Source organism: Dermacentor variabilis, chromosome 9 (assembly GCF_050947875.1).
Source record: "Dermacentor variabilis isolate Ectoservices chromosome 9, ASM5094787v1, whole genome shotgun sequence".
In the NCBI taxonomy this organism is placed as follows: Eukaryota; Metazoa; Arthropoda; class Arachnida; order Ixodida; family Ixodidae; genus Dermacentor; species Dermacentor variabilis.
In genome coordinates this window covers 9,170,227-9,198,157 of record NC_134576.1, presented here as the reverse complement: position 1 = coordinate 9,198,157, position 27,931 = coordinate 9,170,227, and the positions used below count along the sequence as shown (strand labels likewise).

Sequence of the window (27,931 nt, the reverse complement as noted above, 5' to 3'; positions counted from 1 at the left end):
ACATCACATCCTAGTCACCATCATCATTTTAGCACCTATATATTCCACTCCACTTACAGCGTAAGTTTTTTAGGCCCTTTTACAGCCATATCACATCTACCATGATGAGTTCATTGTGCATGTCATCCACAATACATCGTTAACATTACCACCTGTCATGGCACTCTTTGGTCAAACCTGGCCCTTGCGCCATAAAGCACCACACATCATCATCATCATCTTTGCATCACCACCTTGTAAACCACTGAAGTCACTGTTATGGGACTGTAGTTGTTTATGTCGGCTTTGTCCCGCTTTCAATTGTATATCATGTTCATCCTACTTAGTCTCCACCCATCAGGCTCTTTACTGTTCATTATCGTTTTGCTCACTACCTCTCTTAATGCTAGCTCAGCTTTTGGGCCCAATGCCTTCATTAACATAACGGGGATGCCATCAAGTCCTGTCGACATGCTACTAGGAACCCTCTTCTCTGCCTTTTCCCACTTGCCTTGTTCAAGGGGAGCCACTGCACTAGCTTGTCTAACCTCGTCTGATAGAGCACATTCAATGTTTCATTGTTGTTTAAGTTTTTCTCTCATCATTGTTCTTATATGTTCCATTGCCTGATGTCTTTCTAGCCGAACACGTTGAGCTGTGACTAGAAACTTCTGCTCTAGGCTAGTCTTATTACTCAAGGAATTGAGATGTTTCCAAAATTTCTTAGCTGCTTTTCTATCCTTTTTGTTTATTTCTGACAACCATTGGGGCGCCCTTTCTTCTAATCTTCTTATTGATCAAATGGGATGCTTCCCTTCTACAGTTTAAGAAGTTATCCCATTTTCTGTCTACATTAGTTTCTTGTTCACTCCTCTGCTTAGAATATCTGTGTTCTCTGGATGTTTCCTGACGTTTCTCTATGGCCTTCTTAACCTCCTCATCCCACCAGCTCTTGGGTTTCTGTCCTCATTTTACTTTGGGCCTGACTCATACCTAAGCAAACTCTTGCTCAAATAGCCCTGTTAAATTTGCGTATGCGTTTTCTGTTTTAGTATCCTCGGAAGTAACTTCTTCAATTTGTTCTGTGGCTATTTCCAATTGCTTTACCGAGTAAAAATCCCGCCTGGTTGCTCATCTTGCCCCCTTCCTACTTTCGTTTCACTTCTAAAACTCAGCTTGATACGTTTGCCTGTTGAGTCTGTGTACCCATCCATATCTTCTATGTGTGCATTCATATCTCCTAGCATAATTATCTCGCAGCCTCCTCCTAGCTGATTAATGTCACTTGCTATGCACTCTACCATTTTGTTGTTTTCCTCTTTGGCATTTGTTCCTGTCCACGGGTATACAAACCCAAGAAGTGTCTGCTCCCTGACACTTTCCCTTTTAGCCATAAGTGCTCCTTCATTCATGTTTGACTCTTTGCCAGTTCATACTTTTATGAATGAATGCCCAAATTCCGGCACCCTTTCTCTTGCCCTCTTTTCTAAGCATAGTTAGAATTACAGGGTGGTTGCTCCATGTCCCTAAGATGTGTCTCCACAAACCCGTATACCATAAGCTTCTCCAGTCTTAGCTTCTCCTGTGTCTCCTCCCGCTTCAGCCTATTCCTGCCATCTTGAATGTTAACATACCCTATGGCTGAATTACCTTGGCACTGGTGCTTACGTATATTTTTTCTTCTACGGACTCTATGTTTCCTGAATCTTGGGGCCTCTCTGGATCTGTCTTTGTCTACACTGGTGGCCTGAGAGCTCTGGGTCCGCACGAAACCGTTGCTTGGCGGCCTATCCTACTACCCACCCTCCTGTCCATGGCACCACTGTAGTGAATGCATCCTGTGCAAAACAGTGGGAGCCAGGCTCGTACACGTCCCAGTTTACCTCCATTACGCCTTACCCAAGTCGTTGGCTCAAACTCTTAATGACATGGTTAGCATCAGCCACACTCCTTTCCATCCCTCTAGACTGCCCCTGGACCTCTAGGATTGTGCATATGGTCACATGCACATTCGTAGAGGCCTCTCTGAGTTTTCACAACCAATTCTCTAACTGTCTCTTGAGGTTCTGGCTCCTTCCCTTAAGCACATAGTTGAGACCAGCATGAATAATGACAAGGTTTTCGTCCCCCATGTTGTTCCATCCCACCTCCTGAGCTTTGACCATTTCGCCAACCATGCACTTCCCTGGCCGAGCCTCCACCTTCACCCGCCTGTCAGCCTTCACTCTTGTAAGGACGCCCTCCTCAACCCTCGTTACATTGGAGTTCCCCGCCACCAGGACCTTTCTTCGCTCAACTTGTTTGCTTCCAGCCTGCGATTGTTGTCCTCCAGTTGGTGCTAGCTGGCCCTCCATCCGCCGCCCGCCACTGTCACATGGCAACAGGCCTGCTGCCGCTTGTCCCGCCCCACCTGAAGTCTGCTGAACTTCATCACTGTAGCATTGCAGAGCCCCTGTGCTGCTGCCAGATCCCGCATGCGGTTCTACGGTCCCTAGGTGTCCCTTCCTGCCTGTCCCTTTGTTCGCTCTAGCAGGTTGGCCTTAGCCCGCTCCCTCTCAAGCATCTCGCCGACCTGTGTCTCAAGCTCAGTCCTCTGCTCTCTCTTCACCTTGAGCTCCCCTTGAGCTCCTCGACCCTAGCTGCCCCTTCCCTCCGCCGCACAGCCCCTTTTAATCCCTTGCACACCCTGCACTCAAAGCTAGCCTTCTCAGCGCTGGCGAAGCTTGTCAAGTCCGACTCGTCGAAGTAACACCAACATTTACACCCTTTGCAGTGCATTAGCTCGCTGTCACCTGTGACTTTCCCAGCCTGCTGCTCCATGTCCCGCCCGACCACCTAATAAAAATACCCAAACAAAGCTCCACGTTAACCCTACGGCAGTGTCGTAGCCAGAAATTTCGTTCGGGGGGGGGGGCTCACATTGCAGCTCGGCCTCCTCCTTAAGAGGCAACTTTAGCACGGGTGCTCCTAAATACACGTAGAAAGAGAATTCGTTTTTCTTGGGAACCACGGCACCAAATTTGACGAGGTTGCATTTAAAAGAAAAACAAATTTTAGTGGCTGTTCGTTTCGATTTTTCATTTAGGTTGTCACTTCTTTATTAAAGATTGAGCAAAATTGCAAATTTTCAGAAAACGATACTATCAAGTTTAAAACTCGGTAACTCAGCAATGATAAATTATATCACAATTCTGTGAATTGCATATAACATTACATCTACAGCAGGCAAAATTGATATGTTACACCTGAACCTGGATTGGGAACCTGAACCTGAACCTGGATTGGGACCTGGATTGGGAAGAATTGGGGATAAGAGTTAATGGAGAATACCTTAGTAGCTTGCGATTCGCTGATGATATTGCCTTGCTTAGTAACTCAGGGGACCAACTGCAATGCATGCTCACTGACCTGGAGAGGCAAAGCCGAAGGGTGGGTCTAAAAATTAATCTGCAGAAAACTAAAGTAATGTTTAACAGTCTCGGAAGAGAACAGCAGTTTACGATAGGTAGTGAGGCGCTAGAAGTGGTAAGGGAATACATTTACTTAGAACAGATAGTGACTGCGGATCCGGATCATGAGACTGAAATAATCAGAAGAATAAGAATGGGCTGGGGTGCGTTTGGCAGGCATTCTCAGATCATGAACAGCAGATTGCCATTATCCCTCAAGAGGAAAGTTTATAACAGCTGTGTCTTACCAGTACTCATGTACGGGGCAGAAACCTGGAGGCTTACGAAAAGGGTTCTACTTAAATTGAGGACGACGGAACGATCTATGGAAAGAAGAATGATGGGTGTAACGTTAAGGGATAAGAAAAGAAATGATCAAATGGATGCTGTTTACAGAACCGCAATATCTATTCTTCCTGCAGAGCTATTAATTTGTAAACTTCGTGCTTCTATTTTTCCGAACTTCCGAATTTTTCAAAATATTTTAAACAAAGTTCAGGCCCTAAATTGAAATTGCGCTTCCAACAGGCACTATAATTTAACTTCATCTCTCAAATGCAACACATTTCATTAAAGCGATCCAGGGGTTATCTCAGAAAAGCATTTCTGCGTTTTACATGTATTTGAATAGGCGCATCGGAGTTGGGCCCGAGCTAGAGCTTCCTCTTAAACAATTTGTCTAGGGATCAAATAGATGAATAATAACTGCATTGCCATTGCCAAAGACGCTGCAAACGAATTCTTGAACGCTACACACTGTCAATACAAGTAAAATATGTATTTTTTCATAAAAGAGTATACTCGTCTGTGCCAAAAATTGTGCCCAAAATAACTGATATCAATGCTTCCATGTTTTTTGTCTATTTAGTAATTAAAGAAAATATCACACGAACTTTAGAACTATATCAGTTCAGAATCAGCAATCCAGTGCATGCTGCTGATATGAAAAACGTAGGGGCCATGAAATGAACAAGTTGAGGACGAATATGTTAATGAAACTGTCCTTCAAGTTCCTTGTTTACATTCTTGTACATTTGCAACGGACAGTGAAAAATCTCAATGACGCAGTCATTGGTTCCAATGTATTACGCAGGAGCAGCTGTAAGCGGTCGTGTATCGTGAGTAATTCCACCGAAATTATAGTTGCAACAGAGAGAACGTATAAAAAGCGTGAGTTCTGCAAAATATACGAGGGAGAGTCATATGAAAGTGAGCCAATGCGAATATATGAGAAATGGGGTAATTTATTTAAAAGTAGCCTCCATGAGAATTTAGACGTTTGTTCCATTGACTAACGAGTTGCGTGATTGCCGTCTCGTAAAGCTCCTTGGGTTGCCGCTTCTAAAAGTCTGGAACTGACTCTTTCACGTCATCATGCGAAATGAATCTGGTTTCCTTGAGCTGTTTTTTCGGTTGCCCCAAAATGTCGAAGTCGCAAGGCGACAGGTCTGAGATGTATGGTGGATGTTGCAGCGTTTCCGCTTGAACTTTGCCAGTTTCGTATTAACCACGTCAGCGACGTGGGGACGGGTATTGTCATGGAACAAGATGACCCTATTCGTCAATTTTCCACGTAGTTTGTTCTTGATTATGACATGCAGCCGGTACAGCGTTTCGCAATATCGGAAACAATTGATAGTCTCTCTAGATTTAGCAAATTCTATCAGTAATGGCTCCTGACGATCGAAAAAATTAAGTCAACAGCACCTTCCCGGCGGAAATGACAGCCTTTGCTTTCTTTGGTGGTGGTGAATTCGAATGGTTCCACTGTAAGCTCTGCCGTCGTGTTTCAGGCTCGTAGTAGTGACATGATGGTTCGTCCCCGATCACAATTGCATACAAGAAATCGTCAGCCTCATTGTGATACAGGATCAGATGAGTAAAGGCAGCACCGAACTTCTCTGTCTTCTGGCGGTGGTTCAAAGTCTTGTGTATCCATTGCGCACACAAGAGACGATAATCGAGATGTTCATGAATTATAGCGTGAACCGATCCCTGATGTTCACACGCTCTGCCGATGCTCTTCGTCCGTTCTTATCTCATCAGCTCATCAACCTTTGCAATTTTGTTAGGAGTGATTACACGATGGCTTTGGCCCGGTCTCGGATTGTCTTTGCAACTTTCACGTCCTTCTTTGAACCGTTTACTCCAGCGCTTCACATTGGGCAACGAAATGAGATGCTGAAGGTACACGGCAGCCGTACGGCGACTAATTTCTTTTTGGGAAACACCTTCAGCTGTCAAAAACCAAACGGTACCACGCTGCTCAACTTCTGCAGCATCCATTACGTCGGGAAACCACGTTCAACCCAGTGTGTGAGAGCATTAAAGAGCATTTATCCTCTCACCTACGTGTCACTTCTGTAAATGAGAAATGCCTGTGTGCTACGCGCATGCCTCGCAGATAATAAACCGAACCATTTTTGCGCGGGGTGGGTAGGCTCACCTTCATTTGACTCGCCCTCGTACATTAGAAATGTGAAGATACAATAGAATATACAGACGCGAAGATACAGCTTGATAAAGGGCAAATAAGTGTCACTGGAAACAAAGTTCACTGCACATATACACAAAACCTCGCAACAAGATATTTAAATATATGTATAAGTTTGCCTTAAGGCATACTTATGCCTTATGCCTTATGTATGTAATTATGGCTTAAGGGCAAGGGCAAGTCTTTATCACAACGAAATAAAGTATCCAATAAATCTAAGTATCTAAGAAAAAAGTCACTGTATATAATGTGTCAAACAAGGCAAATAAACATGTTGTGAAATCACAGATTCACAGAATCCTAGATCCCGTCCCCATTCTATCCACGTCCCCTTGATGTATCGTGCTGGACGGAAGGCGGCCCGCTTGCTCCCCGCGTTTCTCCCTTGCGCATACAAGACTGAGCCACCATCGTTGACTCACCCATCCCCTCCCCCCCCCCACGCTTTCACTCGCACATACAGCATGCAGCGCACGGTCATGATGTTATCGCCCTTGGACTTTATACGAAACATGAGGGCAACGGCGACGACAGGAATGCGCCTGAGTGTCCATATAATTTCTATCGAAATAATATAATAAGCGTCCCATGGCCCATTACTTTTCGTAAAAGAAGTAACAAAATCGAACTTTCAGCATGCGACAATTCGCTGTGCCGCAACAGTGTTTCTCTTCTTTTTTTTTGTGGGGCGGGGGCACCGAAATGAAAAAACGCAATGAAAAGTGTGTTGGCCAAAATCGAATGCCTACTTTGGGCGCCTAATGTGGCTACCAAAGGAATATCGAAGAAAACGCGAGACGGTTGGTCCACCGAAAACGATGCGCATACTGCACGGTATCCTAAACCGGCGAGACAAGACTTTCAGGAGAGGTTGCGCTCAAGCGAACGCGGCGCAATCCGTCGAGTCCCCACAGTGATGGCGGCGAGCGACCATTGTTTCTTTTTCTCGTCTGCTAGCTAGAAAGCTTCCAAAACTCTGCTAGGCGAAAATGCATTCGGCCAGAGAAAACCGAACGTGCACCGAAGTGCACCGTGCAGTGGTCGGGGCAACATGAGAAAAATTCATGCACTCTGGCTGGCTCTGGCAGCCTGTGAGTAACGAGTACAAAAAAAAAAAATTGAAGAGGCTTAATGTGTCCTCGCGAATAAAAGTCAAAGTAGAAAAAATAAATAAGAACGTTGTTACCTTGGCTGACTTTAGTGTCTTGACATGGATGCTTTGGCGCAGGTGAAAAATAAAGTTAGTATTTTTTTATGTGACATGAGCGCGCGAATGAACCACCACAACGCTTCGTCTCGTGGGACCTCGCTGCGTGCAGTGTCAACTTGTCTGAGAGTGTGTTGATTTGGCTTGTCTCGTATGTTCCGATGAAAGACTTCAGAAAAATCATTGCACCTTTGGCGTCAAATATTTATAGGAACATTAAACCCACAAAGTTCCGCAACTGTACATCTAAAGCACACGTTTGGAAATGTCAATGCTGCTTTCGCATCAAAAGTTTATGAGAACTTTATACCCATAACGTTTCGGAATTGACATCCACGCGCTCCGTAGATTCCGCGGCCTCTGCGAGATGCTGCGGCGAGCCCGTTCGACATCAAAACGCCCTTGAAACTTTGTGCTCGGATGGGGCTGCTTGCGTTATGTGACTCCCGGTGCATGGGCGCTGCCACAAAATCCAGCCCGAGTTCGCAATTTTCGCACTGAAATGTCTTTTCAAGAGTAAAAAAAAACATTCTAGACAAAATCCAGAATGATTTCCGGTGCCGGGGGTTGCTTTGGTTGGCGGTGCATGGACAGCACGAAAAAATTTCGGGGAGGGGAGGGGCTGAAGCCCCATAAGCCCCCCCCCCCCCCCCCCCGGCTATGCCCCTGCCCTACGGCAATCTCACTATCTGGGCACCTCTGCTAGCGTTCCTCCACCTACCATGGATCTACAGCTGCTGCCCCACCAATACGTAATTGGGACATGCTTGATTATTCAGACAGCTCCATGGAACCACCACTAGCCTTTAGACTTAATGTACAGGCGCCCAAATCTTTAACTGGCGTGCGCGAGCGGCGACTTTTCCGTGCGTCAGCGCCGTATGACGGGGCGAGGCTGAAAACAGCTTAGCAGACGATGGGCCCAGCTGAGCGCGCTTTGTCCGTATGCACTTAGCCTCAGACTCTTTGCAGCTGCGCCCCGTCATACGGCCCTGATGCACGGAAAAGTCGCCGCTCGCGCGCGCCAGTTAAAGATTTGGGCGCCTGTACAAGGAAGACCGATATTTCAGACATGTCCAACTACCTTATGGTGCTCCATGCAATAATTGGGACTCCAACCAATTTGCCACCAAGTCGAGCAGAAATAGCGAAATTCGCCATGAGTGAGGATGTCATGTGCCTACTACCGCTTTAATCCCAGGCCACATGTACGCTTGCGGATGCACGCTCACACTTGTGCAGATAGCACAGTACAGCTCATGTGTGTGGAAACACACCGTGATCCCAGTGAACAGATCCTCTCTGTTGTCGCATGCTGGGGCTGCCTCGTGTTGGCACACCTGGCTGTGCAGCTATGGCGTGGTATAATGAGCTCTCAGTGAGGCAGATTTGTGTCACATGCTTTTTCTTTAATTTTTGTGCTGATGTGGCAGCTCTAAAAGTATAATAATTATCATATTTACTAGATCTTAATGCAAATTTTTTTCATTATATTCGTTGCCTGAAAGTGACCCTCACGTTACATTTGATCAACAGCAGAATAGGCCATTTTAATACAAATATTCTAAATCCCACGTTTCTTAGTGTTACGTTGGCAATTTGTACCTTTACATTTAAATCCTATCTGTAGACAAGTCGACCAAAATTTGGTTTTGTTCGAACTGACGCCATTTTCACTGTACTTGTCACTGGTGTTTCTGTTATGATGCTGCAGTACCCTGCGGCCTTTCACACTTGGACTTGTTCATTTGTGATGTTTTAATGACACAATGCGTTGAGTACGATGCCTGTTTCGAAAGGCAAGCAGTTCGATGGCCAATCAGCTGAGAACGCTCTGCATAAATTAGGCGACGATTCGCGTGTGGCGGTATCAGCTGGAGGCCCTTTTTAAATGTAGGACCATTTGGAAGGCCTCTGTGGACCTCATAGTGGCCTGGTACTGTGCCAGAATAAAATGGGTGTGGGATCTAAGAAGTACATAATCTCAAACAAGCTCGACGACACGGAAGCTGACTTGATTCTTGGATAATCACTTTCAAAGATAGTTTCGCTTTTGTGAGACTCAGCTTGTCCCAGCACCAAACCTCTTGAAGTACATGGCTGACTCTTGGCACTGGTAGCAAGCTGGGCACAGCACCAGAAACATTTGTTGGGGACACCTTCGGGGCTTAGTCACGTGAAAGTTCGCAGAAGTGGCACCATCTCTGAAAGTGATCACCTGAAAATACCCTATTTACTCGCATAATTATCGCACTTTTTTTGTAAAAAAAAAAAAAATTGACTCAAATTCAGGGGTGCGATCATTACACGGGCTAAATCTCCCGCAAAAAGAAAAAAACATTTTCATCTGGCATTTGCTACCGGCTGACAACAGGTCCACAAATAGGCGGCTGCCGCTGTATGTAGTGTGGGACACCAAAAAAAAAAAAAAAAAAAAAAGGCGGCCAGCAGAGCAAGCCGAACGCGCCGAACGCAATTTTTTTCTTCTCGTGAGTACATTACGTGCATTCAAACAGTTTCTTCCGTATCAGTAATGAATAATATTGGCAAGTTTGTGGCAATAACATAGCCATGTCCACTTTGAGGGCACAGAAACAGATGGGCACGCTTAGCTGCAAGTCACATAGGAACACATGGCGGGCATGCTGCGGACACTGCGGCATTTGTCTTCACTACTATCCTAATACGGTATGTTTCTGCTAAGGGTGGGCGAATATCTTAGCTGTGTTACAAACGTCGGCTTATGAATAGAGTACACTTCTAACGTATCAGTGTAAACGTGGCTGCTATCGTTGCTGCTTGTGATTTGTTGCGTGCCCGCGAGTGCAGACGACAAGAATCGAAAGGCACCTTTTTTGTTGTTTGTGTTGACCACAACCATTATAAAACCTACACATAATAAAGGCAAGTTTGGTTGTAGCTTTTTTTTTGTCATGAAAGTGTGTAAAGTGATGAAAGGAATGAAATGGGGCATCTGCTTAAGGATGTTTGGTGCATGCAGACTGCTTGGTTTGTCTTGAAGAGTCATTCACATAGCATTCGACAGATGGTGATCGTGAACATTATTAGCTAGACTTGGCACACGAAATATCACTGTGGCAAGTTCGGGGTGCGATCATTACACGGGAAATTAAAAAAAAAATCAAATTTTGACGACAAAATTTAGGGGTGTGATCATTACGTGTGTGCGATCATTATGCAAGTAAATACGGTACTGCCCAAGGAGAGCTCTGTCTCCTCTTCAGATGACAGCAAGTGAAGCAAACTTGTTTCCGAATTGTGATTCAATAAAGGTACCATTTTTGTTTTTTTCCATTCATCTCTCATTACATTCACCTCATTATTTATTTTATTTCATGTGACTGCAAAGTTGACCCTCACATTACAATTGCAGTTGCTTTACATTCGAGTAAATATGGTACGTTTGTAGATATTGAAGCATTTTGAAGCACTGTCAATAACAAAGTATGAAGGGGCATCGGCCAAGGTGTCTATAAATGATCCCTGCGAGCACGTGCTGTCGCGCATCTCTTGTAGATGCAGACTGTCATACCTTGCAAAGCACAATGGGTGCAAGGCACCTAGACGTGACCTTGCGCATATCGGCAAGGGTATGAATGGTCTGGCGTTTAGCCTGCAAGTCTCCCTAAAACTTCGTGGGTGATGAAAGCAAGTTTTTTTAGGATAGAATATGATAATAGTCTTCAGCCTTTCTTTAGTTCCATTTAATTCTAGATGCATCGCGGAAAGCTCGAACACATAAGCCGATGATGCATTCTGCAGAGTTGTTTGAATACTTTCTTCAGCTTTCTTCCCACAGGCACGACTTCTCTCATCATCAAAGGACAAGGAGAATGTATTCTGATAATCTTTGGGGAAAGATAACTTGAAATGTACTCCATAAGAAAATTTCTGATGAAAACCCATGAATGGTTGACAAAGCACCCATCTCACTTGTACGTACAGTTGAACCCACTCATAACGATACCGGTTTTAACAATATATCAGTTATAACAATGAAGAGCTGCTGCACCGTCAACTTTTGTATGTTTTCCATGCTTACTACAATGTCTCCGCGCCCCATTATTGGTTATAGCGAAGTCTCACTGCTGGGTGTCTGTGCCGAAAGGTAATGGAATGCAAAATCCTTGAAAAGAAAGAAGTCAAATGTGAGCCGCTGCACGATCGCCTGTCACCCTGACTGCTGTTGCATGCATGTCCCCCGTTGCTCTTCCACTGCTCTGAACATGAATGGACTGTGCCAAATGCACTGACAACGCTGCCAGTGCTGCAGGGCTGCCAGATTGGGCTACTTATAAATTTATAAATTGGGCTACTTTTTATACGAGTTGGCGTCGAAAATTCCGAGTTGGCTATATACGCGCTATTTTTGTCCTGAGTCCCGAGGACATGTTAGCCCTGATAAAATTTGGGGACGCCGGTTCATGAAAACCCACCCAAAGCTCATTGCTGCTACGAAGGTATGGAGGCAATCTCGAAGGTTGCACTGGGAGGATGGCATAAAATCATGGCTGCCATGTTTATACGTCATTCCAGCGCTAAGCTATCTTCGTTTAAAAAAAAATTTTTTGTTTTGTTTTGGCGCCATGTGCTGCTGGTTCAGTGGGGCTGACACTGATAGGTACGTGTTCCGTGCCGGCTGCTATACAGCAAACTATTATGTGGACTTACACAACAGCTCAAGTATTCACGCGCATGTCGTGGCGAGTCATTTTTGCCCATGGTCCTCTAAATTTTTATCAAGGGTTCCTCAAAGCCTATTGCTTGGTTTTCCCACAAATCACTGTCTTATTTATTTCATTTATTTTCACCTTAAAGGCCTGGAGGCATTACATAAGGGAGGGCTTTAGTTCTTGTGACAACGTTCGAACAAATGTACAGAGCAGTGAAGAAACAACAATAAACAAAAACAAGCCAGGAACAATTGTGAAAAAAGGGAAACATCGTGTTAGTGTAAGGGCGGGCAGGATAGGAAATTAAGCAATGTGGTTATTTAACATTTCGCGGCCCGATTTACAGTCAGTGCATGAGACAATATCTTCTGGGAGACTGTTCCGATGGGTTATTGCGTCAGGAAGGAATGAAGTGTTCATGGCAGATGATTGGATGATAATGTGTGCTATGGGACGACTGGGTTAAACGAGAGGATGTATGTAAGGGTGGACTTAATAGGGAATGCCTGTAGTGTGGATGGTAATAAAAAGTGTGAAGCAAGCAGAGACGAGAGATGATCCGGCGGGAAACAAGGGATAGTAGCTCAAGTGTGCGTTCTAGTGCTTTTTTTTTTTACTCAGTAGCTTTACGAAAAAACCCACTAGTGGCTTTAAATGAGAAATGCGACGGTTTGTGTCTTTATGTACATGCTTAGCAAAGGGCAGTATTCTCAACTGTTGATCAAGAAATATTCTTCTCTAGTATCACCAAGCATCACCAAGCATCCGGAACACAAAAAACAGTGTCAGAAATCCTATGTCCCCCCTGCTGTCTGAGCTTAAGTTTCCCCTACTTTTGCTGCCTTTTTCAAACGCAGCCGTCTAACGAGTGTTCAGCCAGGTTTCGTTGAGAAAGAATGATTTGATAGACCTCATGTGGTATGAGACACTGCAGGCTCTCCTTCACATTAAGTTTGGTCTGGCAGAGAGTGGGGACTGCTGCAATGATTTTCAGCTAGTTGAAGTTTCTGTTGCATTTCAGCTCTGCAGTTCTATATGGTATAAGTGGCAGTGCAAATTAACTCAAATGGGGCTAGATTGCATATTTAATCCATTAGTGTAAATCCCCAGATTGCGAAGTATCAACTGGGACTCTACGCAATGTTTTTTTTTTCGTTCTTTGTTTTAGTCAGGCACCTGTGTATTATGTGAAAATTGTGATAGTTTCATTGTACTTCTTGAACGTTGCATATTATTACAATGATAGGCTCTGTAAGTATTAGAAAAACAGTGTTCATCCACAGTGAAGATGGCAAGGTAATTGTTCACCAAAGGTCAGTCAGTGATCGCCTCGGCAACATCAACGTGATAACTCGTCAGTTTTCATACCATACTCCTGTGACAATTTTTGTCCCTTTAAACTTTGCACGTATGAGTAATTGCAATTATGGCTTACTTTTTATATGTACATACTTTATCATCATTGTAGTTCCTCTTTGTTCATAATACTAGTCATTACATTGTACTTTGCCCATGCGTGTTTTCCAGCTGTGATGAGAAAAAAAATTGTGTTCAGTATACATAATAGGTGCTTGTGGTACTGTTATGTCCATGTGCTACCACTTTTGCACACATCACAGTGGTGGATGGGCAGACTTCTTGCCAGTTTGTAAAGGTGGTGCTGTAATGACTTCCTATTCTGATGTATAGTGCTTGGATTTATTACACAAAGGGATTTACTTTGTACCTAATTTAGCCGTGTGTGACCTATAGAAATAGATTTTTTCAAGTTGCACTGAAAGTAAGGTACACAGCCCCCGTCAGAGGTAACACGCATTCATGCCTGCATTCACAGAAACTTACATACACATATTCATATTGCACAAATCTTACCTGCGAATCCCTGTTTAGATATTGTGCATTTCAACTCTTTTCGATACTAATACCACCTGGATTATTGCCGGATTATTGCCAGCGCTGTAATCCAGGTAGCAATCAATACTATAAATTTGAATTCATCTGTTATGGGCCAGCAGGTCATTCTGTTCATTTCCGCTCAAAAGTGAATGGCAGTCCCAACTGCCGCTTCTTCGCATGAGAAAAATGCAAGATGGTTTCTAGTTTTCTCCAGAGCCCAGTGTGCCTCCCAGCAGCATTTGCTAACTCAGCATCGAGCTGTTTTCGAGTAAATTGGAAAAGAAAGAGAGAGAGTGGGAGAAAAATAACATGCTCATTTTATGAGTCAAGCTTAGGAAAGGCATCCCTATTTTAATGCCTTGAGCTCGGGTCACCTCTTGGGCGCGCAGTCGTGAACAGCTGAAGTTGATCCTCGAGGTTGGAGCTGGAAATATTTTGCACGACTTATCGAAGAATGCCTTGGGTACAGCGAGGCGCAAACTAAAGTTAGCTCAGAATGTGTCTCAGTAAATATGAATAACGTCATGAGTAAATCGGAAAAACAAAATCCTTTGGTTCATTGTAATAATAAGTGGTGTCCAAATCCACGTCTGAGTGGCAGCTCTCACTAGAATTCTTTGCGCAGATCTTGAGGCCATTGTTGTGCTGGTTGCATGCGGCGGACTAATTTTGGAGACAGAAATACGCGTTGAGATTTCGACACCGTTTACACCACCTACACTATCTATAAGACACCTTCAGGACATCAGCAAATGTTTTGGCCATGTTCTTGGCTACTTTTCGCTCGTGCTAAATTTGGGTCTGGCTATGTTTGGGCTACATTTTGAGATCATTTGGCTATTTTTTGTGGGGCCATCTGACAACCCTGATGCTGCTCCCAGATTGCTCACTCGGCTTTCACAGTTGGTTCTTTATCCTATGGTGCTCATTGTGTGCAATTCTGCTGATGGATTAAGGGGGGACTCTGCACCTGAAAACTTTTTTAAAATTCTTTGTCGATTTTGATTAAACTTGCCGAGTTTATTTATTTCAATGTGCTTGTTTTAAATATACATCCAGTTTTCTTGCAGAGTAAATAACTTTCCTGAAATTGAAGAAATTCAGCTTTATTGCATAATTTGCTTGGAGGTGAGGTATCTACCAAACTATACTTGGCATGATAAATATCGACATATTAAAGTGATGTGGAACTAACAAAGAATGCAAATAAGCAAGTATGGTGTTCTAACCCAATTTTATATCAAATGAGATCATTGCAAACTCCAGTGAGAGAAATCCATCTAACTGCTAAAAAAAGACATCTTTTAACATTTTTCTAATAAGTGCAACAACATTATCTCACTTATTTACACTCTGCACAGCTTTGCCTTTCTGGAAAAGAAGAATTACAGTGATAGCACAAGTACAAGCAGAGATAATTCATCTCCAATACGGCATCATCATCAAAATTGCGGTTTTGAGAAAACAATAAAAAACATTTCACAACTGATATATTGAAAGAAAGTTTGAAAAAACAGCACCATAGGCCATAAGTAGGCACTAGGTATAATTCATAGCTGTTTGGCCGTTTCTGATCGACGACATAGCATGCCCTGCGAGTATGTTCACTTCAAAAGGATTACGCATTTCGGGCCCTCAATTCCCCGCAAGCTCCGTTCCGACGCAACTTCACCACAGATCTCGCAAACCGCAGTCAGTTTAGTAGCGAGACTGTAATCTTGATCGCTACGCAGAACCAGCGCAAGTATTAAATGAGAAAACGCCAATAAGTTTGTTCACTGCTGCAAGTCCGATGACAACGTACGGAGTAGTGGGCTTCGCTACCAAGGCTGTTGCACTATCAGCGCTCGGATCTTCAATAAAACACCGAATCTGTCGCTCCGTGGCTGTCATAGACGCAATCTTGTCGAGCGCAGCTTTCTTATGCACTCTTATCTTATCCACTTCTTCTTCAGTTATGACAGCCATGTTCAATTGCTACGCGAGTGTAACCGGCATGTAGATATGTGGGATCCGGCAAAGCAGGGAGGCGTCGACATTAGGCAATGGTACGACTTCAGTGGCGAGCTGCCGGGCATCTTGTGCCAACTAGGATGATGGAATCGCTTTTGAAAGTTTATTGCACCTCGTACGTTTCCGCTCATAACGATTCACGGAACGAAACTTTGTCGGACCTCCAGCATATATCCAGTGTCGCAGTCACGAGACTAAGACAAAATGGTGGCTGTTTTCGTTGTTTGAGCGCTCGTGGTCCTTGGAGCCAATTATAACTCGCCATCTTGGTCACATGCTCAAACTGGCCAATAGTAGCGTGCGCCGCGAATTTCATTTTTTGTTGTTTTTTTGTGACCGCAGCGCCAGAAATGTGAGCTTTCGAATGACGGTTTCCTCACTGTTTCCACTATCGACCCACTCGTTATCACAGACGCTGGTGTTCTTAACCTTCTTCTTGCCCTAGACACTAAAAAAGCATGTGGTCCGGACAATACACCCAACAAATTTCTTAAAAGGTACGCACAGTGGTGCAGCAGATACCTCGGCCTTATTTCCCGTAAATCCCTATCAACATCAAAACCACCCAAAGATTGGAAAATAGCTAAAATTATTCCGATCTACAAGTCGGGAGATAAATCCGTTGAATCAAATTTCAGACCAATATCGTTAACGAGCACGGCATGCAAACTACTCAAACATATAATTCTAAAACATTTAACAATTTTTTTTTTAAACGAAGGCATCCTGTCCCCTAACCAGCATGGTTTTCGCAGGGGTTTATCGACCGTAACTCAATTAACAGAAGTCATACACGATCTTGCGCTGGGTATTGACAATCACGGCCAAATGTACATAATCCTACTTGATTTTTCTAAAGCGTTTGATTGTGTTTGTCACACCAAACTAATAAATAAACTAAAAGCATTATCGGAGACGGAGAAATTGTTGCTTGGGTTCATGGGTTTTTGTTTAATAGGTGTCAGTTTGTTATTTTCAAACATACAACATCAGATATTGTACCAGTTACGTCAGGAGTGCCCCAGGGCTCCGTACTTGGGCCCTTGTTATTTATCGTGTATATTAAAGACATAACCACTAACAGAGACTGTAAAATAAAGTTATTCGCAGGTGACTGTATCATTTATAGAGAAATTAAAAATGATCAAGATCACTACTCCCTTAACAAATCACTTAGTAGTATTACAGAATGATGCTCAGACTGGCAGATGATAATCAATGTAAAAAAATCAGCATGTATGACTATAACGAGGAAAAAAGAATCTTCAGACTTTTGCTACACCATAAATGGTACAGTTTTGACTAAAGTACAAAAATATAAATATCTAGGCTTAACAATAATGTCAGATCTAAGGTGGGACGAGCATATTCACCACATTACTTCATCTGCTATGCAAAAGTTATTTTTCCTTCACAGATCACTTCAACTCGCACCCTTGTCAACAAAACTCCTAGCATACAAAACATTCGTTAGGCCGATCCTCAAATACGGAAACACTGTATGGTTTCCTCATACCCAGACTAACATAAAGAAAATAGAAACAATACAAAGGAAGGCCATTTGATTTATCCATAACAAATTTAGGCGTGAAGACTCTCCCTCTAACCTTCCAGCAATTTCTGGGCTCCTTACGCTCGAAGCACGAGCGAAACAGGCATGTTTGAAATTTCTTTAACAACTTCTGCATAATTATTTCAAAATTGACATTTCAAATTACATTTCTTATTCTCAAACACGACCTACCAGGCACAAACACACAAACACCTTAGTAGAATATAAATGTAATAAGAATGTGTTTAAATATTCCTTTTTTCCGGTTGCCATCCGTGAATGGAATATGTTATCGCCTCTCACCACTAACACAGAGTCACTGTCTCAGTTTGAATTAAACATTGAAAAAATTGTTTAGCAGGTTAAGATTGCTGGTGCTATTATTGATTGTGCAAACCACCATGTACTTGTGCCCTGTGTATGGAGTTGGGTATGCAGCATAGAATACCTGAATTGCCATTTTTTTGAAAATTAGCATGTACTTGTGTTTGGTGTACACATTTTGTAGTGAAATTGTTTATGTTTAAAGTGCAAAACTGACGTTATACATGTATTGATACTTAACATTATCAGTGTTCTTTATATATATACACATGTATAGTGCCCACCTGCTATGGTCTCAGTAGAGACTGGCAGTATTGTAAATAAATAAATAAATAAATAAATAAATACCAAAATGGCGCTGGCAGAGTGCATAGTTATCAAGTTATGGTGCGACAGAAATAGGGCATGATTTGTCCCCATGTTAAAGGGCAATGCTTGTGGATTCGCATCTTTAGATCATGATAATGGAAGAACCATGCGGTATTTTGTTACCAAATTCGGAGATAGGCTCAGGAAGGCGTCAGGAACGCGGAAAATAAAAATTGAACATTTGAATTTTGGGTCGATTTTTGGTGACCCGAGTCCCCCCTTAAGTTGCTCGTGCTTGTCTTTGTTCATTGCGTTGAAGTCGTACCCGGCCACATTGTTTCTCAGCCTCGTTTGACTTGCTGCTGAAATGGAAGATGGCTGATCCGCCCGCTGATCATTGGTAGTGTACGTTGTTGCCGATGAAAAGAAAGCGCACTGCTGTACATTTGGAAATGAAATGCTTCTAACCAATGACACGATCTTTGCAAATGCGCTCGCATCGGATAGCGACAGTGATGGCCATTACGGCAGCGCTGATGTGGTAGGGTAGGCTGCCTCAACATTGTCAATGCTGGATGCTTGTGGCGATCTCGCTACAGCATTTCTTCCGGATTTCTCAGGCTGAGATGCTGCCATGGCAACCTTTCCACATTTTTTAAATGGCGCCTTTTGGGGCCACCAAAGTGATGCCTTGGCAGAGCTCGTATGTCACTTGCCGCCCGTGATCTATCTTTGCAGTTGTAGCAGTTCTATTCTTGAATGCCGACAACTGCTGCTGGTTAACAACACGCGATCGGAGTGTGCAGGAAGCAGAGTTAAACAGTTAAACGAGTCAACACAATCAAAAGCCGGAGGGAGGAAGGTGGTGGGGAGGAGAACCGGCCTCACTGCCGTTATAGTTTTCTCGGAACAGCTATGCCATCCCCCATTTTGATTATTTTTCATGCAACCCGATTATAACAATTATTGGTCATAACACTGGAATTTTCGTGGCACTTGAATATTATAAGTGTGTTTGACAGTATTATTGAAATCAGAAAATTGCCTATCTAACAAGTCAAGAATGGTGATGTTGTTAGCACATGTGAAATTTGGTACGAGGTGTTCTTTTCATCTTCTCACTATGCATGTTGGAATGCTTAAACTGGTTCGCAATGTCACAAATTCATCACAAACCCAAGGCAACTTTCCTGTGCAAATGAGGGGAGGGGGTACCTTTACTAGTACAAATATGAATAACGTCCACCATTCGCCATAAAGACGCGTAAGCCCACAAAAGCGATATGAAATAAGGTTTGTCTCACAGGTTGGCCTGCGAGATGCACCTCTCCTTTACTTGGCAAACAAGGAAACGCATTAGACTCGCGCAGGAAAGAAGCGCAGGAAAAACACTGCCATGAACAAGTAAACAAGCGAAAGTGTAAAATAAAGGTTTCTATAGTGGAGTGCAACTTAAAAAAACAGCAGTTAGCAACCAAGGCACATGGACCGCATGGAGTTGTGTTACTCCGCCAGCCAATCATAGAAGCTAACAAAATCATTGTCATGTGGCCTTTTCAAGATGGCGTCGTACTTGATAGCTCCGGAGCATACGCTGTTCTTGAAGAATCTTTTCATCAGCGGAAGCAATGAGTTGTGGAACAAACATAGTCAAAGTGTATGGAGTCTGAGCATTTCACTCTTCAAAAGTCTGCGGTACAGTCATTTAACTGCTTAGCCCATTTGACTCATGAAACTGCACTGCCAACTGAAGTGAAAATTGACAATAAATAGATTCAGCGAAGCAACCATTTTATTTCAGTTCAATAAAAAATTTGACTTTCGTCATTCCACTATAATAAGCGAAAGAAGGGGTTTTTCTCAACGAAGACCCATAAGCAAAAAATTCCTTTTCATGCTATAGTGTCAGAGAAAGGGGCGTGGCAGGTCTGTGTCCCCAGTTGCCTACGGAACTGCTTAGCTTCACTAGTTTTTTCAGACTCCTTTTGCTTGCGTAATTCTCAGGCACTACTTCAGTATTTGAGAGAGGAAAATCCTGGTGATTGCACAGGTTTCAGTATGGATATCGAAGACCTGTATTATTCCTTGCCGCATGACAGGTTGCTAAATTCCGTAAATGAGTTCGTTAAAGAACAATTGCAAGAGTTGGCTTTTATTGACTGATGCGGTGTTTCCATGGGAGCTTTTCTAGAAATTCTTTCAATGTATTTGAAGTCGACGCTGATTGGGTGGAGAGATGGCATTTTTCTGCAGAAATCAGGCATTTGTATTGGCTCAAAAGTTGCCCCTATTTTTAGCAATATTTACCTGAGTAAGGTTGACAGCTGCTTAGAGAAAGCCTTAGGTGATGGGGTTATCAAAATATTTCGTTATGTTGATGATTACCTGATTTTCTGCAATAGGGAAGAATTCGATTCCGCTGCTACCTCAGTAAGTGAGCGATTTAAACTTTATGGAGGAGGATTAAAGCTTACCAAGGAATTTCCTCAGCGACGCATGATTCAGTTTCTTGACATTTTCTTGGTCTTCGAACAAAATCACGTTTCTTGGCACTACTCCCCAAGATCTTCGAAGCCTTTGCTAAACTTTCAATCCAAGCATTCCAAAGTAGTAAAAAACGGAATTTCCATGTCGTGCCTTAAGTCTTCTCTCACCAGATCCTGCATGCACAAAATGAGCGCCAGTTTTAATGCGCAGGTCCGGCGCCTATTAGAAGCAGCTTATCCTAGTGTAGCAGTGGCCACTGTGGCTGAGCGCCTCAAGAAGTCGGTTTCGAGGGGGACGGATGTGATTACAGAAAGCATTAATAGTGTCACGTGGTGGTGACGTTAAGAACACAGTAGCAATACTGTGAAAGGCAAAACTAGATTTTATTGGGCGAACCTTTGCCCACAAAACAGGCTACACTTATAGCACAACGAAAGCGGCGAACAGAGTCAGCGATCGTCGGAAATCTGATCAGCGGGTCAAGCGCATCGGCTTTTATAGAGCAGTCTTCGAATGTTCCAGACTAATCGTTTGGACCCACGTGCCTTCCACAAAGTTCTACACCATTCGCATTACGCGATGAAATCAGATAACACAAGGTTCGGCGACAACAGACAGCCGGGTAGAAGCATCGATAACTTTCCAGAAACGTCGGATACATGCAGGCGCGTCCGTCGCTGTGCGATTACAGTTGTTAAGCGGCGAAACGTGGTCGCCCGATAAAGATAAGCACACGTGTCAATACCCCCCTCTTAAAAAGCATCGACCCGATGCTGCATACAAACGAAAGTAATAAAGAAAAACACCCGTAGCAAAGAAAACAATAAAATAAGGAAGTTCGTCAGCGTCCGTAAAAGGGTTTCAGACGCACCACGTGGACCACTTCAGATCGTGCATGGCGCCGCTGTGAATGCGAAATTCCGTCTGGCACGACCTCATAGTCCAGTGCGCCAATACGTTGAATGACCTTGTAGGGTCCGAAATAGCGGCGCAATAGTTTCTCACTCAGACCTCGTCGGCGTATCGGTGTCCAAACCCAAACACAGTCGCCGGGCTGGTACTCGACGAAGCGTCGTCGGAGGTTGTAGTGTCGGCTGTCGGTCCTCTGTTGGTTCTTGATCCGTAGGCGGGCGAGCTGTCGGGCTTCTTCGGCGCGCTGCAGATAGCTAGCGACATCAACATTCTCTTCGTCAGTGACATGGGGCAGCATGGCGTCGAGCGTCGTTGTCGGGATCCTGCCGTAAGCCAGCTTAAACGGCGTGATCTGTGTTGTTTCTTGCACTGCCGTGTTGTAAGCGAAGGTTACATACGGCAGGACCGCGTCCCACGTCTTGTGCTCGACGTCGACGTACATTGCTAGCATGTCGGCGAGGGTCTTGTTCAGGCGCTCCGTGAGACCATTCGTCTGCGGATGGTAGGCAGTTGTCCTCCTGTGGCTTGTCTGGCTATACTGCAGAATGGCCTGGGTGAGCTCCGCTGTAAAAGCCGTTCCTCTGTCGGTGATGAGGACTTCTGGAGCACTATGTCGCAGCAGGATGTTCTCGACGAAAAATTTCGCCACTTCGGCTGCGCTGCCTTTTGGTAGGGCTTTAGTTTCAGCAAAGCGGGTGAGATAGTCCGTCGCCACGACGATCCACTTATTCCCGGATGTTGACATCGGAAACGGCCCCAACAAATCCATCCCAATCTGCTGGAATGGTCGGCGAGGAGGTTCGATCGGCTGTAGTAATCCTGCTGGCCTTGTCGGTGGTGTCTTGCGTCGTTGACAGTCTCGGCATGTCTTGACGTAACGGGCGATGTCGGCGGTCAGACGTGGCCAGTAATACCTTTCCTGTATTCTCGACAGCGTCCGGGAGAACCCCAGGTGCCCTGCGGTTGGATCGTCGTGTAGGGCGTGCAGTATTTCTGGATGCAGCGCTGAGGGTACAACAAGAAGGTAGCTGGCGCGGACTGGTGAGAAGTTCTTCTTCACGAGCAGGTTGTTTTGTAGCGTGAACGAAGAAAACCCGCGCCTAAATGCCCTAGGGACAACGTCGGTGTTCCCTTCCAAATACTCGACAAGGCCTTTTAGCTCCGGGTCTGCTCGTTGCTGTTTAGTGAAGTCTTCCGCGCTTATTATCCCAAGGAAGGCGTCGTCGTCCTCGGCGTCTTGCGGCGGGGGATCGATGGGGGTGCGTGATAAGCAGTCGGCGTTGGAGAGTTTTCTTCCGGACTTGTATATTACCGTGACGTCATATTCTTGTAGTCTGAGGCTCCACCGCGCCTGCCGTCGTGAAGGGTCCTTTAAGTTAGCTAGCCAACACAACGCGTGGTGGTCGCTGACGACTTTGGACGGCCTGCCATAGAGGTAAGGGCGGAATTTAGCTGTAGCCCAAATGATGGCGAGGCATTCCTTTTCAGTCGTAGAATAATTGCTTTCCGCTTTCGACAGCGACCGGCTAGCATACGATATCACCCGTTCAAGTCCTTCTTTCCTCTGAACTAGGACGGCACCGAGGCCTAGGCTACTGGTGTCAGTGTGGATTTTGGTATCGGCGTCCTCGTCGAAGTGTGCAAGTACCGGCGGCGACTGCATGCGTCGTTTGAGTTCTTGAAATGCCTTGGCCTGCGGCGTTTCCCACTTGAACTCGACATCACATTTGGTTAGATGTGTTGGCGGCTCCGCGACGCGTGAAAAGTCCTTGACAAACCGCCTATAGTAGGCACACATGCCAAGGAATCTGCGCACTGCCTTCTTGTCGGTTGGCTGCGGGAACTTTGCGATGGCAGCTGTCTTCTGTGGGTCGGGGCGTACTCCTGATTTGCTGATGACGTGGCCTAGAAACAAAAGCTCATCGTAAGCGAATCGGCACTTTTCCGCCTTCAGAGTGAGCCCTGATGACTTGATGGCCTCTAGTACTGTCGCAAGCCGCCTCAGGTGATCGTCGAAATTTCCGGCGAAGACGACGACGTCATCCAAGTAAACGAGACAGGTCTGCCACTTCAATCCTGCTAAAACCGTGTCCATCACGCGCTGGAACGTTGCAGGCGCCGAGCACAGTCCGAATGGCATAACCTTGAACTCGTAGAGGCCGTCTGGGGTGATGAAGGCCGTCTTTTCGCGATCTCTTTCGTCGACTTCTATTTGCCAATAGGCAGACTTGAGGTCCATTGACGAGAAGTATTTAGCGTTGCAGAGCCGATCCAGTGCGTCGTCTATCCGTGGGAGGGGGTATACGTCCTTCTTCGTGATCTTGTTCAGAAGACTATAATCGACGCAGAAACGCAGGGTTCCGTCCTTTTTTTCACCAAGACTACAGGAGATGCCCACGGGCTTTTGGACGGCTGGATGATGTCGTCGCGCAGCATTTCGTCGACTTGGTGCCTTATAGCTTCGTGTTCTCGCGTCGAAACTCGGTATGGGCTCTGGCGGAGAGGTCGAGCGCCCTCTTCGGTTATTATGCGATGCTTTGCGACTGGGGTTCGTCGAATCCTTGATGACGTCGAAAAGCACTCTTTGTATCGTCGAAGTAGACTTCTGAGCTGTTGTTGCTTAATCGCGGGGAGACTTGGATTTATGTCGAAGTCTGGCTCGGGAACTAAGGTCGTTGGGGTAGATGCGGCGGAATCCAAGAGGACAAACGCATTGCTGTTTTCCAGAATTTCCTCGATGTATGCAATCGTCGTGCCCTTGTTGATGTGCTTGAACTCCTGGCTGAAGTTTGTCAGCAACACTTTCGTGTTTCCTCCGTGCAGTCGAGCGATCCCTCTTGCGACGCAAATTTCACGGTCTAGCAGTAGACGTTGGTCACCTTCGATGACGCCTTCTACGTCAGCGAGTGTTTCGGTGCCGACCGAAATAACAATGCTAGAGCGAGGCGGGATGCTCACTTGATGTTCGAGCACACTCAAGGCGTGGTGACTATGAGGGCTCTCTGGCGGTATCGCATGATCTTCCGACAGCGTTATGGACTTCGACTTCAGGTCGATGACTGCGCCGTGTTGGTTGAGGAAGTCCATGCCGAGAATGACGTCTCGTGAACACTGTTGGAGGATAACGAAGGTGACAGGGTAAGTGCGGTCGTGAATGGTAATTCTTGCCGTGCACATTCCTGTCGGCGTAATCAGGTGTCCTCCAGCGGTCCGAATTTGAGGGCCTTCCCATGCAGTCTTAACCTTCTTTAACTGGACGGCGATGTGTCCACTCATGACTGAGTAATCGGCGCCTGTGTCGACTAAGGCGGTGACTGCATGGCCGTGTAGAAGCACGTCGAGGTCGGTGGTTCTTTGTCTTGCATTGCAGTTGGGTCTTGGCGTCGGATCACGGCTGCGTCGTGTTGAACTGAAGCTGGTACGTCGCATCGTCAAGTCGTCTTTCGTCGGTGTAGTCTTGGCTTCCTCACTTCATCGGGACGGCGGCGTGTCGTTATTATGTCGTCGAGATGGTTTCTTCGGCGTCTTCGTCGGCGGCGGAGGATCTTCGTCAGTTCGACGAACAGCAACCGCACCTCCATCGGTTGCTGCCTTTAGTTTTCCGGATATGGGCTCGCTGACCGGCCCCGGGCTGGGCCAGTGTATGGTCGGCGCTGCGGCGACAGGTGATGGCGAACGTGACGGTCGTCGAGAGCTCCACTGAGTAGCGGCGAGGTAGTCGGCGATATCCCGGGGGCGTTCACCTTGCTGCGGGCGTGGAGCGTTCATGGCGAAACCTCGCAGTCCCATCTCCCGGTATGGACATCGTCGGTAGACGTGACCCGCTTCTCCGCAGTGGTAGCAGAGCGGGCGGTGGTCAGGAGCGCGCCGAATGTCCGTCTTCCTCGCGTAGGTGCGCTGGACGACGGGTGGTCGTGCTGGCTGCGGCGGCGGCGGACGACGGAACTGCGGTGTGACAGGGCCCTGGCGCGGTCGCGGAGGGGGACCTTGACGGCGCACGACGGCGGCGTAGGTCATCGCTTGCGGCTCAGGCTGCGGCGATTCAGGGGCTACTCCAAGCTGTTGTTGGAGGTCCTCACGCACGGCGTCGGCAATCGAAGCCACTTGAGGCTGTGATGATGGGAACAGCTTTTGTAGCTCCTCCCGCACAACAGCTCGGATAGTCTCGCGTAGGTCGTCGGTGGCCAGTGATTGAACCCCGGCGTAGTTTGTATAGTTCGTGCGGCGATCGAATTGCCGGTTCCGGATCTCGAGTGTCTTCTCAATGTTCGTCGCCTCTCGAAGAAACTCTTCGACGGTCTTCGGTGGGCTCCTTACCATCCCGGCGAAAAGTTCCTCCTTTACACCACGCATCAGTAAGCGGACTTTCTTCTCCTCGGCCATATCCAGGTCGGCGTGGCGGAACAAACGGCTCATTTCTTCCGTAAAGATGGCGACGTTCTCGTTTGGCAGCTGCACTCGGGCGTCCAGCATAGCTTCAGCCCTTTCCTTGCGCACGACGCTTGTAAAGGTGCGTAGGAAGCCGGTACGGAACAGGTCCCACGTTGTCAAGGTCGATTCCCTGTTCTCAAACCAAGTTCTGGCGGTGTCTTCTAAGGCGAAGTAGACATGCCGCAGCTTCTCGTCGGAGTCCCAGTTGTTGAATGTTGCGATTCGTTCGTAGGTCTCCAGCCATGATTCCAGGTCTTCAGTCGCTGCTCCATGGAAGGTTGGTGGGTCCCGAGGTTGTTGTAGGATAACGGGGGACGCTGGGGCAGCCATTGGGGTTGTCTTGACCACGATCTTCTTTGTCGTCTCAGGTAGAAGTCCGTGCTCTGGGGGCAGTCCTTGCAGTCTGCGGCTAGCACGTTGGTCTTGGGCGATGTTGGTTCTGTCCTCGGGCTTCGGGCTTGGATCGCGGCTTTGCGGGGGCGTTCGGTACATGAACGCACAAGCACCTCCACCAGATTTCACGTGGGGGTGACGTTAAGAACACAGTAGCAATACTGTGAAAGGCAAAACTAGATTTTATTGGGCGAACCTGTGCCCACAAAACAGGCTACACTTATAGCACAACGAAAGCAGCGAACAGAGTCGGCGATCGTCGGAAATCTGATCAGCGGGTCAAGCGCATCGGCTTTTATAGAGCAGTCATCGAATGTTCCAGACTAATCGTTTGGACCCACGTGCCTTCCACAAAGTTCTACACCATTCGCGTTACGCGATGAAATCAGATAACACAAGGTTCGGCGACAACAGACAGCCGGGTAGAAGCATCGATAACTTTCCAGAAACGTCGGATACATGCAGGCGCGTCCGTCGCTGTGCAATTACAGTTGTTAAGCAGCGAAACGTGGTCGCCCGATAAAGATAAGCACACGTGTCAATAGCAAAAAAGGAGTAGTGGCTATTCTGTACATTCATTCAGTGTCGCACAGGCTTAAAAAAGTTGCAAGTAGATTTGATGCTAATGTTGCTTTCACTGCTCCCAATAAGCTAGGTAAGATTTTTTTCTGCTGCCTAACAGAGAAAAAAGGAGCAGGTAAACGGCAAAAAAAGAACATATTTTTTCAGTGAAGCACAATAAGAACAACAGTTTTACTGACTGTCGTATGGGTGTGGTTTATAAGATTCCCCTTAGCTGTGGCCAGTTCTACGTAAGGCAAACGGGATGGTGTATCAATCAGAGGCTAATGGAACATAGAAGGTCGTTAACCGGTGGATCGCCTTCTAATCTTTCCCTGCATTGCCAAGATTGTAACTGCATGCCAGAGTTAGATGAATGCGGGATATCGTACAGGCATAAGAATGAAGATACGCATCTTATAGTAGAGGCATGGCATATCTATAATGGTGAAGTGCGTGCGTGAGTCAGCCTTCGATTAGTTTACATAAGGAAGAAATTAAGTGCCTTAACAGTTATCTCTCACGTAGACCGGCACGTGTACCCAACTGACACGTGGTGATACCATTCCTGAGCTCGCGCATATGACTTTTGTGTCTTCTTTCTTTTTTCGCCTCAGTGCTCCCTTCAGTTGATAGTCGGCGTTCGTGTTGTCCACTTCTGTACTCTTGTGTCCTGTCTCCACGCCTCACCTCTTTTTTGCATAATGAATCCTTACCAACTAACTCAGCTTTCTGTCGTTCACAGCAGAGAAGTGGCTACATCATATGGTTCGACTGATAACTAGAAGCATCAACCAAAACACATGGAATCATTCTCCACTTCCGCAGTTGTTGTCTCCACTTCCTTTTTAAGCAAAAAGATGTTAATCCATTGTGACGAAGAAGATCGGCAGGCTGAAAAGCCCCGTTGCCATCGCGTGGCACGTACCCAGTTCGTTCGCTGGCTGCGCTGTACCTGCTGGTGCTGAGTTTGTCGCTGCTGCTCTGCGAGCCGAATAAACCACCTTTTACAATTGGTGGAGGTGCTGGGTACAACCAGAATTCTGGAACTTCGTAATCAGACACTGCAGCCCGTCTTCATAATGCCAGAAGAAGGACCACCACAACCCGCTGCCCTGGTGACTACCGTGGTCTGCCCCGGCCCGTTGCGGCAACGCGACCCACCCATCTTCAGTGGTATCGAAGACCATGACGTAGAAGACTGGCTCGCTGATTACGACCGGGTGAGCA

At 45.9% G+C, this 27,931-nt stretch overlaps 1 protein-coding gene and 1 pseudogene across 2 annotated transcripts in view; one reads left to right on the top strand and one right to left on the bottom strand.

The window, feature by feature from the left end:
- egl (Egl_like_exo domain-containing protein) overlaps positions 1-27,931 on the top strand; it is a 286,622-nt gene that overhangs the window by 142,808 nt on the left and 115,883 nt on the right. The gene's annotated exons all lie outside the window — the stretch shown is intronic.
- LOC142557866 (uncharacterized) lies at positions 1,714-2,799 on the bottom strand (annotated as a pseudogene).